The sequence below is a fragment of the Physella acuta genome, unplaced genomic scaffold (genome assembly GCF_028476545.2).
Source record: "Physella acuta isolate Inbredline_101_S28 unplaced genomic scaffold, ASM2847654v3 ptg000386l, whole genome shotgun sequence".
In the NCBI taxonomy this organism is placed as follows: Eukaryota; Metazoa; Mollusca; class Gastropoda; family Physidae; genus Physella; species Physella acuta.
The window spans coordinates 349,585-368,674 of NW_026731905.1; positions in this window are offsets into that span (position 1 = coordinate 349,585).

Sequence of the window (19,090 nt, forward strand, 5' to 3'; positions counted from 1 at the left end):
AAGTAGAGCCAGGTGTTTATAATATCCCCAAAATGTCAACTATATTTTCTTTGTTGCCGTCGGCACGAATCATTGTTCTTTTTGGTTCCATTAGGAACATAGGGCCTGCGTCCTCGTTTTCCATTCCTCGGACTGTTAGGAGTTAATGCAGCGTAGCATTCAAGTGCAACCCGAATCTTAACAATCCACCAGTAGCTATTTTATATTGACGTTTCATAAACTCAAATGTTGTGTAGTGTAGAAAAAGAAGAATAATAAAGATCTTTTAAACGTCAATGGTTTTATATGGAATTGATATGCCGTTTTAAACCATATATTTAAATTGGATAGGTTTCAAATGCATGAGTTGTATTACACTTAGAAAAAAATATTGACGAGGTTTAAATAGATCGTCTGGTTAAAAAATTAATTGGAGTTAATCCGACACGACAAGCGAGGCACAGGAGCCTTGTCACATGACCGTGAGTTGCAGCTTGGCGCGTGCACAAGGTTGGATTTCGTTAATTGTTTAATTAGATTGTGTTGATTAAGTACCTGTCTAGGTTATTCCATCTCCGGTGATGCTCTAAATCCAACTCCGCTAAGCCAAAGATCAACCAAACCCGAAATTGGATTTTGGTTGGAAATGTAAGCCTATGGTGGGAGACTAGAGACAACGTAATTTTTTTTTTGTAGCGAGGTCATCGAGATTATAAAGATGGCGGCCCAGTATGGAGGATAGAATCACATGATATGGAGATGAAGTTGAAGGATCCTCAACATGTGATATAATCACGACAACGTTGATATGCAAGCAAACGATATGTGAAATGTAATGGTAGGTTCGGTAAAATCTTCTGTTAAATGCAAACCAAATATTAAGCTCAAGTTGATATAAGAGTTTATTCATCACTGTCTGTAATCTTTTATAGTCAATACTGTGGGTGTCTGTGTGAGTGTGTGGATGTGGATGTGGGGTGTTTGAAGGGGTGTTTGTGTGGACTGCAGGTGTCTTCGGTGTTCTTGGCCCGACCCATGTTACACAACATGTGGACCCCAAAATCGAACTCAAAGAATAAATTGTCAGCAATGGCATGCTCTCTCGTTTGACCACGTCGTACCATAAGTAAAATTCCCTACTTAAGACACCAGCTAAACCAGATAACCCACAATCAACATTGCTCACACAATCATGAAGCCACCAGCACAATCATGAAGCCACCAGCACAATCATTAAGCCACCAGCACAATCATGAAGCCACCAGGTTAATCAAAATCTACAAGTAACTATGTCCATGTAGTCTCTAACCAACAAGACAACTCACATTCAACGTGTGCTAGTTCTTCACATTACCAAACTGTTGTCTTATTAAAATCTGCTGTTCGTCATCCGTTATAAGACTATAAATCATGTGAGCTAGATTTACAGAACCGGGTTAATCCCTCAAGGACTCCATTCATCTCTACCCCTATCTCCCATCCCTACCCCCCCCCCCCCCCTTCCCCAGCGTCATGTAAATAATTTAAATAATTTAAAACCCGTGTATTTTTCTCTCCTTGGCTGTAACTGGAGAGCTAGAGAGAGAATAGTGGAAATCAATTGTCATCATTAAACTTCAGGATATCCATCGGCACATTCAATTTGAGCCCCGCGCATGCGCCGTGGTATAGGTGCCAGGGAAATATATTTAGCATGAATTATCGTCTGTCTGCGTCAACGGTGCCCTCAGAATTGGGCCGTGTTCTAACTTTAGGGGCCGTTTGGACCCGGAAATGAGTAACACGTTTCTCTCAATAAACTTTCTCTTTGCGCGTAGCGCGCAAACGTTTTAAACAACTTCAAAAGGAAATGAGATGGAACTTAAAATAGCATTTTATCTGAAAAGTGTCCCTTTATCTTGATCGAATCCTCGTTTTTATATGCTCAATATTTTCTGCTGCTGCGGAAATTTAATGCGTGTGCGTTCTTTCATCGGACGCGCCTGTCTAAAAATATCTATTGATAAAAAAGTAATAACAATTATTGAACAATCAAGGAACGACGCAAAGAAGGGAAAAAATGAAACAAAAACATACTACAATGCATCTTCGGTGAAGATTTTTACACGATTAGAAGAAAACACAAAGGTGGTTAAAAAATCAATACACAATCTTAATCAAGAGTTTTCTGAAAATATTCTCAATTCAATAGCGTATGGAATCAAAAGTCTGTAAAAAAATAAAACTGGACGAAATTTCTAATTTTAATATTTGATTGCCTGAATGCGCGATAGCTCTCAAAAAATATTTAATCTGTATTTTTAAATACGCTATTGATCTGTTTTAAAACAGAGCAAAAATGAAATTAATGGCCAATTATTTGTTCTTTATTTTGTTTTCGCAGAAATAAGCTCGGTAGTTTTAAAAAAAACACAATTCTTTTCACTGAACGTGTTCCTTGTAATCGTTGCTGTCCTACACGTGGTAAGGTAATTAATTGCAGTAATGCACTAATATTTTTAGTGTAGGGGAAAAATCAATCCAGTTTGCAATTAATTAGTTGATAAGGTTAATGGTTAGGTTTTATACCTTTCTTTTAATTACTATTCATTTTACGTTAAGACCAAACATTGCATTAGAGCTTTAGTAGCATGAATTTAACCCAACCCAAACCAACCCACCCCGACTGCATCAAGCATTTAAAATGGTTCCGTTTTCCTCTATCTTATAAAAGTGGTTGAGCGATAAAGACTAAAATAGGACGTAGATTGGAGCATTTCTCGCTTTAATGTGGTCAGCGCAGTGACCTGTATGTTCCCAGCAGAATGTTCCTGTGTTTTCCATGTGTATTCCATCACCGGGTTCGGATGTCGAAGGAAGTTCGTATGAGGGGAACACCCACGTATTCGGGAGAGGTACAAACTGGTGGCTTTCACGTTAGCTAGCGAGGTCTCTGTCGCTAGACCACACGCCTTCCCATATCTAGTTAACGGGCTCCTATAAAGTCATCTACATCTGCACCTACACAGTATGTCAAAACAAATACCAACACAGATACCAACACAGATATCAAACATATATCAACACAGATACCAACACATATATTAAACATATATCAACATAGATACCAACACATATATTAAACATATATCAACACAGATACCAACACATATATTAAACATATATCAACATAGATACCAACACATATATTAAACATATATCAACACAGATACCAACACATATATTAAACATATATCAACATAGATACCAACACATATATTAAACATATATCAACACAGATACCAACACATATATTAAACATATATCAACACAGATACCAACACATATATTAAACATATATCAACATAGATACCAACACAGATATCAAACATATATCGACATAGATACCAACACAGATAGCAACATATATATCAACATAGATTACAACATATATGCCAACATAGATATCAAGAGATATACAATATCTGTAATAATATCTGGCTTATGACAGTCAAACTATTTTTGTAAAATTACGCAATAGCCGATTCGCGCCGATTTATAAACCAGGTTTTAAATAATCGATTCCGCTTAATCTAATTAAAACAAACTTTAATCCAATCGACGGCTTCAGGCGGCGCATGTCCTTGAGACATTATGACGTGTGGTTGTTACGCGCATGCGTGGTGGCTTTATAGCACAGGTGAGTAACACACACAGACAGTACGAAACAAAGACAGGTGATACATCACAGAGACAGGTGTAAGAAAAATAGGTGATACATCACAAAGAGAGGTGTAAGAAAGACAGTTGTAACAAAGACAGAGACACATCACAAAGACAGTAGTAAGAAAGACAGGTGACACATCACAAAGACATGTGTAACAAAGACATAGGTAACATGACAAAGACAAAACAAGACATAACAAAGACTATTAACATATCACAAAGATAGGGACAACAACAACGACATATACAAAGACAACACATGACATAGACAGTTAAAAACAAAGATATATAACTCATAACAAAGATGGGACGGCATGGCTGGGTGGTAGAGATCACGGCAGAAAGCACTTGAAAGTCTCGAGTTCGGATCCCAAGGCATGATTCCGTAGGACTTACTTGTGTCCACCCAGCTCTAATGAGTACCTGACTCAAGTTACCAAAGGTAAAGGCGACTATGCCTAGAACTGGCCCACACAATGCCTTCATAGATGATGAAAAAATATGAACTTTACTTTATCTACCCTAATGACCGTTTGGTCCAAAAGCATACCTTTACTTTATACACTTCAAAGACAGCATAAAACAGAGAGGAAGCTCATAACAAAAACAGACAGCACAAAGCCAGACAGCACACCACAGAGACAGACAGCACATAAAAATGCCAGAAAACACACAACAAATACAGACAACCCATAAATAAAGTCAGACAACAAAAAAGTTAGATACCTCAACGTGATGTCTCATTAGCTAATTGATAAAAAACGTATCTTTTTTTTCCCCCTGCGTTGCCAATGTTTCCCCAGCATTGGTAAAGATAAAACGAAAATACATGTTAATATTAAACTATGCGCTGTACATAAATGATGAGGCAGGAATAAATCCTTGTCACAAACTAATTTCTTTTTTTAAATATAATCTAAATTTGTAGCATTAATCGCGCTAAATAAATAATTGTTGATTGCTTTTAAAAAAAACACGTAATGGGAGGTAATAAATTTAGTCTGTTAGGGGAGGCAACTCCATGAAATCGTAATACCTCGCTGAAACAAAAATGTTAATTTATCACCAGCTTAACATCGACAATCTCGTTGTTTGTGAGAATTACAGCCCAGAGTTTAGACATTGTCGCAACCGGACTTTAATCCCGAGACTCATCAATACTTAAACCACGTCATTTTAATCAAAGGACCGACCGCTGCGTATCTGAGAATCGGGCCCGGTCATAAAGTCTCACACGAACTGTTAGATTCTATATCCCGGCTAGAGAGACTGTATCCCGGATAGAGAGCCCCGCTTATCAAAGTTTCACGAGACTCACCAGAGAGACTGTAAACGGGCACAAAACACGTACGTACCTGCAACACGTAGGCGGACGCCACGGGGAGAACCCAGGAATGGCGTCGCGCAGAGTGGAGGGTGGTGTTAGCACAACCAGGCGCGGTATCGAGGTCAATGTGGATCAAAGAAAATACTTAATGCCAGAGTCATTACGTGTCTTGCTCGCCAATGGAGCTATCATGGCTTCTCTTGTGGAACCGGACTTTTTTTTTTATTGCTTTCAATATGGCCGCCAGTGTTTTGCAGTGTTATTGTTGTTTAGGTTTTTTTTTTCTTTTAAAAAAGATATTTCTTTCACTCAGAGAATGCGTTTTTTTTTCAAGTTTCTAATAATAATAATAAAAAAGAACTTAAAATTATTAATTAATTAGGCGGAAATCATTAGTGCTTTCTCGATATTTTAAGGGAAAAAAAGTTATAAAGAAAAGATATTGATTAGTTAGAAACACATTTTGAAAATTAGAAATTTTAATGGCGGTGAGTGTATAGTGCTGGGGAGGTAGTGAAGGGATGTAATGTGAGTGGGGAGGTGGGGGGTGGGGTGTTGGCGATAGTAATTGATGTCAGTCAGCTATTAGAATTTAATGGTACTAAAGTACTGAGGGTTGTACTCAGACCTTGAGTGCAGATAAAGTGTACTGGGGAATAGCTTTAAGAGGAAAGTATACTCCGACAAATGACACATATAAAAGGTTGTACAAGGAAAGGAAAGATGCCCTTTTGGATCTGGTGATCAATGAGGCATATGTAGGGTTATGTGTAGTCGATTCTATAACCAGTCGCCATTACTGAGTTGTGGATTAGGTAACCATCAGAGCTGGGTGGACTCAGGGACACCACAGGTACCCATCAGATGAACTCAGGGACACCCACAGTACCCATCAGATGAACTCAGGGACACCCACAGTACCCATCAGATGAACTCAGGGGCACCCACAGTACCCATCAGATGAACTCAGGGGCACACACAGTACCCATCAGATGAACTCAGGGGCACCCACAGTACCCATCAGATGAACTCAGGGGCACCCACAGTACCCATCAGATGAACTCAGGGGCACCCACAGTACCCATCAGATGAACTCAGGGGCACCCACAGTACCCATCAGATGAACTCAGGGGCACCCACAGTACCCATCAGATGAACTCAGGGGCACCCACAGTACCCATCAGATGAACTCAGGGACACCCACAGTACCCATCAGAGATGATGACACACACAGACTCAAACCATGGATCTGAACCCAAGACTTTCGTGTAGCAGTCATGTGCTATACCCACCGGCTATAAAGAGAATGTATGGGTCCGAACTGATCAATATGTTTCATCATATCATCAATGCCGATCAAGCCACTGAATTAATTAAATGATAAACTATGTAACACAGGTAAAATACGACATTTTAACTTTATTTCTAAATAACCAGATATCAGCATTCATCGATTAGCCTAACGCACACAAACGTACATGTATGCAGACGTTTCAAGTAAGATACTTTAACCTAACCTCAAGGATTAAAGAAACGATGACATTGGTTTCTAATGTATCAATACATGTGCTAAGTTCATCATCTTTTTATCCTAATCCTCTAAATCAGGGGTCTCCAAACTTTTCAGTCTGAGGGCTGTATTAACTTTCAAATTTCAGTTCGGGGGCCAGTTTCTTCCAGGCATGTCTTTGTTTTTTTCTGGGCAAAGTTCCTCAGCCATCACCAACAAACGTTTTTTCCTTGAACAAAAAGATCTCCACGGGCCGGATGAGAGGACCTCGCGGGCCGCATTCGGCCCGCGGGCCGTAGTTTGGAGACCCCTGCTCTAAATGAACCACCTAATTGTAACCATTTTTATTTAATCTGCCACGTATTTTTTAACTGGCATCATTTAAAAACACAACACACGTTTCAACACAGCCGACACATACTTCTGAATTTTTCAAGTTCATCTAGTCACTTCATTAAAAAAACTCGAATCATTATTTCCTCCCGTGTTTTAAGCGGAGCAAACTTGTTCCAAGTTTTTTAAACGACCTGAAAAATAAATAAACACCTCAGTTTTATCGCCCGCGGTCCCTCCTCGTTCTGAAATGTCTGTCTTTAAAGTCTTCCATTACCCGCCTCATTTCGCCTAAAGCCCGACAGACATTTGTAATGTTGGAATCCCCATCGAAAGAAAAAAGATGTAGACAAGGGGAGATGACTCTTATCAAACACGGTGACGTCACAGCTGTTTTCAAATTTGTTTATTCCATCTATTCATTTTCCCCCCTTCAACAGAACGACAAACACATTCTCTCCTACATCCTCCTTTCTCCTAAAACTTATCCACCAACAAGAGGAAAACGAAGTTATCCAACATATTTATTTGCGGATAAATATTGACACGAAGGAATGGGTCGGGAATTGAATTAGAGGTTTTTGTCGAAAAATTCGAATCCAATTTTTCAAAGCTCTAGGCGACATGCTTTTGTTTGTTTGTTTTAGGCCAGAATCCTTAATATTTTCTAGGAGAGGTGCGGCTATATATATGTATATATATATATACATATATATATATATATATATATATATATATATATATATATATATATATATATATATATATATATTCGTTTTAGCATGTTCTTACAATGTATCGGGTTCAAAACCTTTCAAGGTCATGAATCGGGAGGGGGGTTTTAATACCAGGGGATACAGGTACGAAGGTCCAGATGTGTAAGACTAGTTCATTTAACTTTTCTACGGTAGGGTAGTAGCTGTCAGTCATATAGATCTGTGTTGTCACTTTCTTCAGTGTCTTTTCCCCCTCGCGGTCTGCTAAATTTTTGTTTTATAAATGTAGTGAACTTCAAATAACATTAACTTCATACAGCTGATTTTATCAACATTATCTTAACACATCCAACTTTATCAACATTAACACATATAACTTCCGTAACCTTGTCTGAACACAATTAACATATTAACTTTAACACCAGTCCTAACTCTAGCAATACTTCTTGTGTGAACCAACCCTAGATGCTAAACTAGACCTGACTCTAATAACAATATTATAATTTGGGCCAATTTAAACTATTGACAAAACTTGGCCTTCTGATATGCTATAACGCAATAGGGCTGGTAAATAGGTCAACAACCAGTTCTGTGGCTCATGCAGGTTTTATTGAGCCGTAGAACTGGTTGGTTACCTACTTACCAGCCATATTGTACAATATATTGGGAATATCCAAAATTATACGTACATACATAAATACATACTTGTTAAATATATATACATATATACATATATATATATATATATATATATATATATATATATATATATATATATATATATATATATATATATATATATATATATATATATATATGTTCTGTTACTAACATAAACATAGGCCTTGTGCTAACTTAAAACAGAATATCACCAAGCAATTATAATTGGTAGAAATGGCATTCAAGTGAGGTAATAACTTACATCAATCAACATTTCTCTATTCTCTATTATACTGCCCTCCCCTTGAAAATTGCCTTGACTATAGAAAAAGATGAACTTGTCATAGTTTCTCAATGACTAGTTAAAGAAACAATTGTTGTCAAACGTTACTGCAGCACTTTAGTACATAGAGCAGCTGCCAGCGACTATAAAAACACAACTTGACTAGAAACATAAACAATAAAGTCAGCCATTTGTAACTAGACATTAAAACAAAAGTTTTTGTTTCGTAAAATGAAGTTTGGTTCGTAAAACAAAAACCCTCCGGGCAAGTCAAGAGTTGAAGGAAAGTTGAATACAAGGGAAAGCAGTCGAGTTTATTTCCGTTCTTAATTCTTTGTTTCGCTTGAGCGAGTTTTGGTTATGGGACTTGGATAAGAATAATTGAAGTCATCAAATATTTACAGCAGAAAAGAAATGGTCTTGAAAGGCTGGGCGACGATAATTGTGAAGGAAATCAAATTGTAAGAGAAGGATTTTTGTGTGGTGGGGAAGGATGGGGAGTTACAAGGGCATACTACGATGTGTGGGGCATATGCCGATGCTATATAAACAAAGCCATTCCACCTATCTATAAATAAATGTGGTCTACAAATTTGAAAACATGTTGATTGTTTTCTTAGGAAAAGTACTATTTACGAAGTAAACAAATACCATTTTAAAACAATAATTTTTAAAATATTTGTGAAAATGTTATGAGAAATGGATTGCAATATATAGTAGTGGGATCGTGCGTGTGGGATGGGTGAGGGTGAGGGGGGCTCTCATTGGAGTGGAAAGAACACAATACTAAAATGAAAGACGGGGGACAGGGGTAGGGAATCGATGTTACGTTACACTTTGGCTATTAATACATCGCATGCACATTGCATGCAGGTCATGACGCTTCTAGAATAATTGATGGGAAAAGACTTTGTGCTAGACCTTTGAAACAAGGGTGGAGGAAATTAGTGACTCTAACTTGGCCCGTTTTTGCTAAGAACTAATTAATAATGTTGTTTGAATAAGGAAACTACATTGATATACATAGGTGGTTGTCGAGAGGTCAAGATGGAACATAAGAACATTAGAGAGAAGGGTTGGAGGAGGTGGGTAAAAGAGGGTGGGGGTTGTGAAATAAAAAAGAGGTGTGGGGGTTAGGACTTTGAAGGAGGTTGTTAGATGAATGTGGATGGGTTGGAGGAAGAACGAGGTGGTAGAGGCTTATTGTTTCTTCTTCGTTCTTAATTTTAGTGTTGGAAGGGATCCCCTCCAACACAATTAACGTATACGTGTCAACTGGTTATGCGCCATTGACTCCGATTTCAGCCTGCTATACTTTTTGGATTTGCTTCCATAGCCTTTGTTCAACCAAGAACAAACTACAAGGCAGCAGTTGTTTGATTTTGGAATTGTCTCTCCTAGAAGAGTGGCTTGTCGCCAGCTAACGAGCCTCATCTGCCCGAGTGGTAGAGGCTAAAAGGCGTGGGTTCGGATCCTGAAGACCAAAGATAGTGTTAGAGTTTGGAGTAGAGTGTTCAGGAACAAAGGGTGGTCATGGTTTTTGGTGTTGGACTGACGGAAAGGAGTAACCATTAGCAGTAGCACAAAAATTCAGTGTAAAATAGTGTCAAATGTCAGTGTAAAATAGTGTAAAATGTCAGTGTAAAGTAGTGTAAAACTTCAGTGTAAAATATAGATGGACGTCAGATAACGGAATTGATTTCGGAATCACAGACCGGATATTGCATGCCGGGTCCCAATGAAAAGTGTACTCGTTTTTTTTAAACGTAATTAATCATCGCTAATTGTTAAATATGCTAATCATGATTTGCATTGATATCTGCTGTTTGTAATGAGCATTTCGTGTTTCTCGTCACGCCCCGGGCAGGTTATGGCCCCTGCCCCGGCTATCGCTTCCTGCTCACCCCCCCCCCCCACCACACACACACGCACGCACACACGCACACAGCCGCACCCCCTCTCACAATGCGCTTCCGTCATTTTTTTTTTAAACTATAAAATTTTTTACATCCTCTTCAGGCGATAGGATAGACCGACGGGTCGGGGAGAGGGAGGGTGGGGGGAGTGGGGGGGGGGGGGTGACGCATCCATGTCATTCGGGCATCGTTAGAGAGGAACAGATGTATTTAGAGGGAAGATTCCATTACAGAGGAGATGTATTTACAGGGGAGAATCAGTTACAGAGGAGATGTAATTACAGGGGAGAATCACTTACAGAGGAGATGTATTTGCAGGGGAGAATCCCTTACATAGGAGATGTATTTACAGGGGAGAATCACTTACAGAGGAGATGTATTTTCAGGGGAGAATCAGTTACAAAGAGTTATCATTGGGAGGGGAGACCCAGAGGAGATAACTTTAGAAGGGGAGATTATTACAGGGGAGATATTTTAAGAAAGGATTAGGTCTCAGCAAATATAGGGGAGATTTTTAAGGATATATGGTGTATTATGATTATATTATATTACAGGGTAGATATAATAAGAGGAAAGATGCCCTTGCAGAGGATATAAGGTTTGAAGAGCAATGCCCTAACATGGGGAAAATCCTTTCGACAAATGCCCATCTAGCGGGAAAAATCCTTTCGACAAATGCCCATCTAGCGGGAAAAATCCTTTCGACAAATGCCCATCTAGCGGGAAAATCCTTTCGACAAATGCTCATCTAGCGGGAAAATCGTTAGTGGGAAAAGCCCATGCAGGGTGAAAATCGTTAGAGGGAAGACACCGTTACAACATTATAACATCATGATGAGGAGCGGGTGGTGTGGCAGCTATGATGGATGTTTACATGACATGTTGGTCGCATGTTAAAAGTCTGCCTCGAGTTACGGGAACTGGTACTATAGCCAAGGTCAGCCTGGGGTGTGGTGGAACTAGACACCAAGGTCACCCTGAAGTTTAGTGACAAATGCCCCAAGGTCACCCTGGGGTGTGGTGGCACCAGACACCAATGTCACCTTGAAGTTTGGTGACAAATGCCCCAAGGTCAGCCTGGGGTGTGGTGGCACCAGATACCAAGGTCAGGGTGGAGTGTGGTGGGACTAGACACCAAGGTCAGCCGGGGGTGTGGTGGCACCAGATACCAAGGTCAGGGTGGAGTGTGGTGGGACTAGACACCAAGGTCAGCCGGGGGTGTGGTGGCACCAGATACCAAGGTCAGGGTGGAGTGTGGTGGGACTAGACACCAAGGTCAGCCGGGGGTGTGGTGGCACCAGATACCAAGGTCACCCTGAAGTTTAGTGACAAATGCCCCAAAGTCACCCTGGGTTGTGGTGCCACTATATACTACTATATCTGTTTGGCATGAAATCTCTAATTGTGAATGAAACTTCACAATGGCTAAAAAATATTGATCATATTATGTGCTTTATGAAACGGGAATTCGATTCATCAGCTTAAACGCGAAGTCCCAAAGATGGAACAGACAACAAGGTCGACATACGTGTACTGCATCATTCTTTGTGGGGAAAAAAACTATTAAAGAATATAAAATCTCGCGTGATTACATAAACGATAAAATAATTTAAAATATTATTTTTTTGTATTTAACTTGATGTCACCATACAATAATTGTCAACCTGGAAATAAATTGAAAGAAATAATTGCAGGATTTCAAGATGGAAGAAGCATCAATTTAAACAAAAGTTCGTAAAAAAGTAGATAATTTCTAACAAAACAAAAGTTCGTAAAAAAGTAGATAATTTCTGAACAAAACAGGAAATACCATATTAGGCAATACATGGGAATTTGCAATGACATCATAGAATAATAACGTTTATATTTGTAACATATTTCAAGGACTTAAAGCATAAAAGAGGTAAATCTAGAGGAAGAAAAACAGTCCCAAATCATCAGGAAATATCGAAAATTGTGATGTATGATGTTTTGTATGGTTCATTTAAAAAATAGTATCTGATATTATTTTATTAATTTGAGTTTTAACAGTACGTTTCCAGCGATTGCGTAATGAGATAGATTTTTTTTAAAAGTAATTAATTAACTTTCAACGTTTATTTGTTGAAAAGGCTCTATCTATCCGTTAGTTTACTCTTAGTAAGTCAACTTTGGGGAGTATATGTAGCTATTCGCAGCATCTAATCACAAACTCCATACAATGGAAAGTTTCCATGCTACTCGCCCAGTCCTACGCGTCTACTTTAATTAACCTTTAACCTTCAACTTTTAAAACAGTTAAAATTGTTGGTTTTTTTTTGTTTTTATTTTGTCCAGCGGGTCAGCGGGTCAGCATCGCTTGGGTCCGGCCTCTGATTTCTGGCACTTACTGACCAAACGATGACGTCACACCAACAACTGGCACTTCTGATTCCTATAACAATCATCTGCTGTGCTGATGAGGAACTGAAACGTCTGAATCGATTAAAGGAAAGAAAGAAAGGAAAAGTAATTTCGTTGTTCTTTCTTTCCAGTTTCAAGACGTGTGCAGCAGAAAGATAATTTCGTTATTTTTTTTTTACTTTTGTTTTCTTTCTTTCCTTTGTTTATTTTGTTGTTGTTTTTTTTTTTTACTTTTAAACAGGCGAGAGCGGAGAATCTCGCGTGAGGAAATGAGATCTTCTCCTCCTAGCGAGAGTTTATCCGGCTCATAGTCAGCTGATCAAAGTGACCAATGAAATCGAAGCAAGTAGACACGGCTGTAGAGCTTCCCTGAGAAGGTTCTAGCTGCTATCTATAGGTGTCTTTCTCAGACATTTTTGTTCTCATAATACAAATTTGATGTTCATATTGCAACGTCAACCCCGAAACTTCAAACTGAGCAAAAAAAGTATTTTATCTTGAAACCTAACATAAGCTTAAACCTAAGCCTAAAACTTTATCTAAATTGAAACACAAACCTAATCTTTAAAAAAAATGGTGAGACGAATACCTTTATACTTATATTTTGGTAAGGCTAATCGATAACAATCTACACTTTACATTCTAATGCACACACTGGAACTGTGTTAAGCATACCATTAGGACACATATGTGTTGTTGAATCATCAATGATACCCACCACATCTGACCACGTGATCATCCATTAGCATATAGTTGTGAACAGGGGGGTGTACCCTAGTAGACCACAGGGGAGATAAACAAGTACTTTTAAATGGTGTCGTTTCCTAGTTGAGTTTAGAGGGGTTTGTTTTTTTATCGGTTGTTTATCATGAGTTGTTTATTCTAAGTTGTTATTGTAAGTTGTTATTTTGAGTTGTTTATTGTGCTTTGTTTATTATGAATTGTGTTTATTGTGAATTGTTTGTTGTGAGTTGTTTATTATAAGTTTATTGTGAGTTGTTATTGTGAGTTGTTTATTATGAGTTTTTTATTGTGGGTTGTTTATTATAAGTTGTTTATTTTGTTGTTTACTTTTAGCTGTTTACTTTCAGCTGTTTACTATGAATTGTTATTTGCTACGATTCCTTTACTGCTATTTATTCTTTTAAAAACATATACCCTCCACCCCACCCCTTCATTACGAATATACAAACGAAGTTGTATCCCATTCTGTCTAAGACCATGTTTTCCCCTCACTTAGCCCAATTCACAATTTCTTCCTCACCCCCCCCCCCCCCCATACACACACTGCATAAGCTGTAAAGTTCTACACCGTCCCATCGTATGCATGATTCACATTGTATTAACACGAGTTTTATGCTGGGAGAAATAAGTGCAGGGAGGTAACTTATTTCAGGGCATGTAAAAATATAGTCTCCCCTTATCTGAATTTCAAACCAAAGACAATCCTCCTTTTTTTCCAGCGAAAAAAAAAAGGTGAATCGATTGTCATATTTATTTAACTATGCTTGAATAATCGTGAGTGCGTGTCTGCTTGGAAATAACTCACAAAAACGTGAGGTTTAGGGATTCGAGGGCATGCAAATACATACTTTTTTTTTCTCGATACTTTATTATTTACGTTTTGTTTGTAATAGTTTCTGGATCCGAATATTCATGGTACTATATTCTAGAGTAGGTGATGTTAAGCGTCTGTTATCTGTAACTGCAATCTGAATTTCTGCTTAGTTCCGATATTCCTTGAACATCTTTATTTCTCTGGGTACTTGATATAGACAACATAATTCATGCAGAATTTAATGTAGATGATACGGCGTGGTGTAGAGGTAGAACGCTAGACTACTAAGCCGAAAGTCTCAAGATCGAATTCGATTCAAGTAATAAGACGTCCCTTAGTCCATCCAGCTATTATGGGTACCCATTTCACGTAAAGGGAAAGTAAAGGCAGATGGGAATATTGCTGACCACAGCGGCATAGTGCTGACCACTTTTCGAAAAAGGAACTTCAATTGTACTTTATGCATGCATTTTCTAGCTTATTAAGTGCCTATTATTGTAAACCTTGAATACTTAGCTAGGTTAACGTCTAATTCACAAAGCACTTTTCGTAACTGACTTCTTCATAAAGTGCTAAGATGGGAAGTATCAAGCTAAGAGAAATTACAAATCAAACATTATTCTAATAAAATGAGCGTTATTTATAAAAAAAAAAAAAAACACAATTCGATATCGCATAATTTTAGAAACTTTGATTTTCATAACATTATAGTTCCGTCATAACACTTTAGCTCCGGAAATCTTAAGCTCCGAGACTGAAAAATCCCCCTCCAAGACTCAGCTTTCTCTATAGCGAACGGATCTCTAAAAATACACCAATTGTTTTGTCTATATCTTCGCGTCGATGCTAGCGGCCTAAAAACACCATCGGGAAAGGGAGCGGCACGAAATAAAATTAATGAACCTTGGTTTGTGTTTTGAAATCACAAGCAATAAACTGCGCTAGGACGGGACATTGAGAGTGGGGTGGGGGTGGGGGGTGCTTCTGGAAACGGCATGGAAACAATGGCCAGGCAATAAAAAGGCAAAAAAGCGGAAAATTCAGCCCAGGATGGCGTAACAAAGTGGAAAATAAATCATAAATAATAATAGACACGTCATTGATCGGGTATCTACGGCAGGGGGCGGTATCGACTACGTGTACTTTATTGTGCGATTATGATTATTATCATCTAGTTATTGCCGGGTGTTTGATTTGATCGTTAGTAGTCGATTACTAATAGGCGAGCTAGATTAAAGGTTTTTTTTTAATAAAAATAAATGATTAAGATGTTGTAAAATGATTTTTTTTTGTTGATCGTGTTTTTGAGATTTTGGTTAGGGTAATGTAGACCGATGGGATTTTTTGATGGGATTGTTTGATGGGATTGTTTGATGGGATTGTTTGATGGGATTGTTTGATGGGATCGTTTGATGGGATCGTTTGATGGGATCGTTTGATGGGATCGTTTGATGGGATCGTTTGATGGGATCGTTTGATGGGATCGTTTGATGGGATCGTTTGATGAAGTTGTTCATGACGTCTTTTTTTGTGATTGATGACATGTTTGACGGGATTATTTGATGGGAATAAATTATGTGTCCTTTTTATGGGATGGTATCTGTGTATTTGTGTGTGTATTTGTGTGTGTGCATTTGTATGTGTGCATTTTGTGTGTGTATATCTGTGAGCGTGTTTGCGAAAAACAAAATGAAAGTGTGTTAGTGTGTGCGTTTTTGAGTGCTCACTTGACTTAACGACAGTGCAATAGTTCGGGGTTATTGAGTACGAGCATATGAGCATATTTGTAAGCATATAATTGAGACGATGTACGAAACTGTTCAAGCTATCGATTATGTAAGCGCCCAAGTGCATCAAACTATCCAATCCAACATAAGCTCAACATTGATTTATGTTAAAAACGTGTTGGCGCTATTTATAGTTGAATTACATTGGTGTACATATCATGCTGACAAACATTTCATGGTGCCAGTTGATGACATGTGAGATTTTATTGTGCCAGTAGATGGCATGTCAAGTGAAATGTTATTGTACTAGTAGATGACATGCCAACTGACATTCCATTGTGCTAGTAGATGACATGCCAACTGACATTCAATTGTGCTAGTAGATGACATGCCAACTGACATTCAATTGTGCTAGTAGATGACATGCCAACTGACATTCCATTGTGCTAGTAGATGACATGCCGACTGACAATCCATTGTGCCAGTCGATGACATGCCAACTGACATTCCATTGTGCTAGTAGATGACATGTCAAGTGACATTCCATTATGCTAGTAGATGACATATCAATTGACATTCCATTGTGTCAGTAGATGACATGCCGACTGACATTCCATCGTGCCAGTTGATGACATGTGACATTTCATTGTGCCAGTAGATGACATGTCACCTGACATTCCATTGTGCTAATAGATAACATGACATTCCATTCTGTCAGTAGATGACATGTCATCTGACATTCCATTGTGTCAGTAGATGACATGTCCCCTGACATTCCATTGTGCTAATAGATAACATGACATTCTATTGTGCCAGTAGATGACATGTCATCTGACATTCCATTGTGTCAGTAGATGATATATCAATTGACATTCCATTGTGTCAGTAGATGGCATGCCAACTGACATTTCATTGTGCCAGTAGATGACATGCCAACTGACATTTCATTGTGCCAGTAGATGACATGTCACCTGACATTCCATTGTGCAAGTCCAGGTTTGGCTACGACTCGTGTATCATTACGCGAGTGGTTGAGCGCGGATCAATACTTAATCTCAAGGCGCGAATTGTCTCCCTGTCCGGAATTTCAAGACAATTTCACCCCATCTACGTGTACTGAAGATACAGCCTTCAACCAATCAGTGCTTACGTTTTCGTCACGTGCTCATTGGTTTATTTACCAATGGATAAGAGTCATCATTTCCGGTGGACGGTAGATTTTATATTTGGTTTTATGCATGTTTTTATACACTTTAAAAGCTATTCATTATCTAATCTGTTAAGTTCAAATAAAACCATCACAATGCAATACTATAACAGTTACTAGACATATACCGGCGTGGGAACAGAATCACAAATGGCACCAGCTTAATTAAGGTCACCAATGTGCTTAACAAGACTCGTGTTTCGTTTTTAATAATTCCAGTTTTAATTATTCTTGTCGTTTTAAAACAACGCCGTTTTTCATTCATTGTAGTTTTTAGACAAATAATAGAGAGAAACAATAGCAGTTTTTAGAATTTTTTATAATGAAAAAGAAAATGTTTTGTGTGTGTGTGTGTGTAGAATGAAAGATACCATTTTAGCAACGTTATTACTGTGGATTTGGTGCAATTCGTGTTGGGTTTTTGTGTGTGTTGTTTTTGTGTGTACGCTCACACGAATCGCTAATTACCGGTAATTACTGTAGAGCTGTATGGATAATTAGAAAATGCTCTGCCCGATGATTGTTTCCCTGTTTGTAATTAAGCAAAGGTTTGTTTTTCTGTGATCTGCCGCTAATGGACGAAATAAGGGGTTATGTAGGGATTAGCATCGGTAAGAGTTGTATAGGGATTAGCAGCGGGTTAGATAAGTCCAGCTAAAGTGTGTGTGTGGGGGGGGGGGGGAGGGGGTCCACTTAAAGAGAAGGTCGATTAGTAAAAGGCCAACGCATAGTCACATGGCGAACTTATATGGTGAACTATCAACCAGCCAACATTATAAACTATCAACCAGCCAACATTATCAACTATCAACCAGCCAACATTATCAACTATCAACCAGCCAACATTATCAACTATCAACCTGGTCGCGTAGTTAACTGGCTAACGGCTAACATACACAAGCGGCTAAGGTCTGGTTAACTAGCGTGCTTAAAACCCATACCTATAACTTCTATCTGGCCAGCTAGACTTTTAATTTACTTTAATCAAAAGGACTTGAATGTCTTTCATCAAGCTTCACACAAGACGCCATCCTTAGGAAACAGCTAGGGCGAGTCGCCTTTATATTCCCCGTCTGATCAGATACACTTCCGACCTGGCTGAATGAACGGGTGATTGATGTAACCCCCCCCCCCCCCCCCCCACCCACATCTAGAATCGAACTCAAACTTTTCGAGCTTGTCATCTTGTGTTTCCACCTGTCAGCTGCGCCACTCACCACCACGCTTGCAGCTAATCTACAACAGCAATTATTTGAAACAACACCTACCACTACCGCACGGCAACTCGAAGTAAGTTATTTTTTTTTTAAATATTCTAATCAATGAGATAAAGCAGACGGCACATAATCTAAACATTAGCTAATAATTTACCCCCCCCCCTCGCCCCAGTCGTCGACTGTCATTACATACACGTATAAGCCTCTGTTTGCGGCTGCCATTACATACACGTATGCTATCAACTTCTGTTCGTAGAAATTAATTTAACTCGCGCTGACGTAGAAGTCCAGAGGCAGAACCGCATCCCTTAATTGGGGATGATTGTCTCATGATTGCTTCATGCGAGTCCCATCCTAGCATCACGTCATCCGAACATAACGGGCAGAGGATGATGGGAGACGGGCAGAGGATGATGGGAGACGGGCAGAGGATGATGGGAGGGCAGAGGATGATGGGAGGGCAGAGGATGATGGGAGGGCAGAGGATGATGGGAGACGGGCAGAGGATGATGGGAGACGGGCAGAGGATGATGGGAGACGGGCAGAGGATGATGGGAGACGGGCAGAGGA